This window comes from Phanerochaete carnosa (assembly GCF_000300595.1).
Source record: "Phanerochaete carnosa HHB-10118-sp unplaced genomic scaffold PHACAscaffold_6, whole genome shotgun sequence".
In the NCBI taxonomy this organism is placed as follows: domain Eukaryota; kingdom Fungi; phylum Basidiomycota; class Agaricomycetes; order Polyporales; family Phanerochaetaceae; genus Phanerochaete; species Phanerochaete carnosa.
Window position 1 is genome coordinate 3241000 of NW_006767633.1, and position 3749 is coordinate 3244748.

Below are 3749 nucleotides of genomic sequence, written 5' to 3' on the forward strand. Positions count from 1 at the left end.
ACGGGTGCGCTGTGCTCCAGAAGGGCGCACACGATTTCAACGTGGCCACTCTGTGCAGCGATATATAGCGGTGTTGAACCGTCCCGGAACTGTGCATCGACGGCTGCGCTGTGCTCCAGAAGGGCGCACACGATTTCGACGTGGCCGTTCGCTGCAGCGATATACAGCGGTGTCGAACCGTCCGGGATCTGCGCATCGACTGCTGCGCTGTGGTCGAGAAGGGCGCGCACGATTTCGACGTGGCCATTCTGTGCAGCGATGTATAGCGGTGTCGAACCGGTCCGGAACTGCGCATCGACGGCTGCACTGTGCTCCAGAAGGGCGCACACGATTTCGACGTGGCCGTTCCCTGCAGCGATCCATAGCGGTGTCGAGCCGGTCTGGAACTGCGCATCGACGGCTGCGCTGTGCTCCAGAAGGGCGCACACGATTTCAACGTGGCCGTGGTGTGCAGCAACGTATAACGGTGTCGCACCGTGCTGAGTCTGTGCGTCGATGGCGGCGCTATGCTGGAGAAGAACGTGCACAATGTCAATGTGGCCTTGTCTTGCAGCATAATGTAGTGGTGTCCATCCATATATCCCAGGAACACTGCTACCTGCATCTTGGCTTAGAAGTAACAAGACCACATCTTGGTGTCCTTGGTGTGTAGCAGCAGACAGTGGTGTTCCAAAGAGACCCCCCAGAGCATTGATTTCCATTCCCTTGACATTGAGCAAGGCTTGAACGTAGCGTGAGAGCCCCAAATAGGCTGCCCAATATACAAGAGATTGCCTTCCATTCTGGTGTTCGGGTCGTGCCTTCTGCCACTTGAAGAAGTGGTAAGGTGTGGTTGCAAGAAGAAATTGGGACAGCAGATTATCAATGGCTTCAGCAACTTGTCCAGGAAAGATGTGGTCTTGCCAATACCGCACAGCATAGTCATAAAATGGAAGGCTTGATGGTGATAGGTTGCCAGAGAGAAGGGTTAGGAAACACAGTCTTGCCAGAGTGATGTGTGCTGATGGATCATCAATGTGATATAATCTAAGAGAGGGTGGTAATTGGCCTGTGATGAGAAAGTCTAGTGCAGAGGCATGGACAAATTGGACAATCCGAGGACGTTTGACTGTGTCATCATGATTGTCAACAATCTCCACAAAGCTGGAGCACATCTTGACCAGGAAGCCTTCTGGGTCAGTGACACGAAGGCTGGGAATGAGCTTTGAGTTCAAGTTGCTGGTGGTTGAGAAGTTGACTGCAAGTAGTTCCACAAGCTCAGAGGGAGAGAGTGGCCGCTTGGCAAATGCAATACACTGGAATATCTGCTGTCTTCGCCTTGCAACAGTTCCATTTGACTCAAGGCTTGAAAGGATACGTTCATATGTCTGAGAAATTGTCTTGGGAAGACTGGTCAAGGCCTCTTCAATATCACCAGGAGGACAGCTGCACAGCATTTCAAGCTGCAGATTAACCCAGAGAAACCTTGCACAAAATTAAAATGAATTGAATCTAAAATAAGAATAAAACACTTGACATACATGCCATTTGCCATTGACATGAGCTTTTGCTGAGCAAGCTTCTTGATATCCTCTGGCCAGCTTGAGAAGTCATCTCCAGAAAGACCATGGGATACATAGACAGCCAAGTCACGAGTGTGTGCATCAGCATCATGGAGCTTGAGCTGGTGGGCAGGAAAACCAGATATAGCCTTCTGGATGTCAGCCTCAGGCCGACTTGTGAAGAGAATGCGTAGTAGCCCTCCAAGATTTCTTGACACAAGTCTGTGGAGGGTAGGAAATAGTTCATGTTGTCTGATAGAGTGTGGACACTCATCAAGAGCATCAATGATGATAACCACTCCACTGGTGGAAGTCTGGAGGATCTGCTCTAGGCAGTCAATAAGAAGCTCCCTGGTAGGGCTGAGCTTGGCCCTGTTCTCTGCACGGAACTTCATCAGGACTTGGTGACACTGTTCAGAGCAGGTAGCAAGTTGGTAGATGAGAGAGGCCAACAGGCCAGTTATGGTCTGCAGCTCAGTGCGGCGGTAGTCAAAGTAGAAGTAAGCCACATGCAGGTCAGAGGTGGACAAGATATGTTCAATGATAGATGAGCTATAGTTGCCAAGGTATTTCATTAGTGCTAACTGGGTGTTAGCCAACTTTAAGCTGTACACACCAAAGAACACTCTTCCCTGTTCCAGCTATAACACACAGTTATTGAATGACCACCCACAGCTGAATAGAAGACTTACGGTTCCCATGGATCCAGTACACACCATTCTTACTATCCTTCCACTCCTCAAACTTGCTGTCAAAGAACCATGTGCAAGTGCCTGCCAAGTGTGAAGTTTGTCGCTCCTCATGATTTTGACTTGGATCAGGAGGAGCTAGCCAGTCTTGAATGTCCTTATCAACTGCAAGCCTGGTTAAGCCAGATTGAATATCCCAGAGAAGCTGTCCTCACGGTGCAGATTGAGAGTGCTAGCTCCAATGCCTCGCAGGTCGGCAAGATCATCGCACACTAGAAATGCATTGGATGAGGATATGCAAAGATGTACTACAATGTGGTGATGACCAACCTGCATTGACATCATTAGCTATGCCTTGTGCCACATCAAGAATCTGAGCTGTATTGGCCAGAAGCTCCTCTTTTGTGAGCTTGTCTAGCTTCTCAAGCGCATCCTTCACATCCTTGTTTCCAAGGAGAGCTCGACCGTAGTCCCCTATCTCAATGATTAGGAATGACTCCCACAGTGATCTGAAGGTGAATATTCCCTACCCGTGCGCTTCAAAATTGCCTCACGCAATGACACTCGCTTCCTGACATAGTTTGTACAGATTGCGAGAACATCAAGCAGCTGGATGAGCGCGCAGACAAAGATGTCTTCCAGCTGGTCGTTGAGCACCGCGTGTGATCGCAGGTGATTGTGAAGACGTCCAAGGACCCCTCCGAGCCTCGACAGAAGTCCCTCGATAGCATCGAAGCTCTGGCTAACCTTTTCGGCTGCCTTGATGATTGTTAGCCCCGGAAATGAGAGTTGACAGAGTTTGGCCGCAAATGGCGGGCGTACCTCTAGAAGGACTCCGAACGCCGTGAAAATAGCCTTGCCGCCGGGCACCACACCCTGTTTGTAGATGAGAGAAAGGCAATTAACATAAGCAGAGCACACACTGAAGCCGCAGCCGCCTCGCCACCAGTGTCGATGAACAGCTTCGTGAAGGTAAAGATCGGTGCCACAACGGCCCGGGCCTTCTCGCCGTGTTTGCGAAAAGCCCTGAAGCCTTTCTTGTGCTCTTCGAGGACGCGAATGACTTCCTCGACGGAGTTTGCGTAGATCATTTGGTTGAAGAGGGGTGAGCGACGGAGGTCCGAGTCCGTAACATTGTTGTACTTGAGAATGGCGTCCTCCCAGAGCTTTTGAAAGCGTAAGAAGCTGGCTGAAGCGCCTTGATGTCCGGGTACAGGCTGTGTGTTTGGGATAGACATGATCAGGAGTGAATAATCGCTGTTGGATATGCAACTCGATGGGGGACGGGCGAGAGAGAGCCGGGACGAGCACCGTGAGGACCTCACACGCGCCCTGATACGAGGACCGTGGGGCAATAGGCAGGCAGTGCCCGACACGCGGCGAGAACTGATGCATCACCACACCCGTCGTCCATTTCGCTCGAAGCCAGCTCGCGTGAGTACATCATAGAGGGCATGGTCATAGATACCACGACAAAAACACTGCACAACGAAACATGGAATACGCATATGCGACCAGA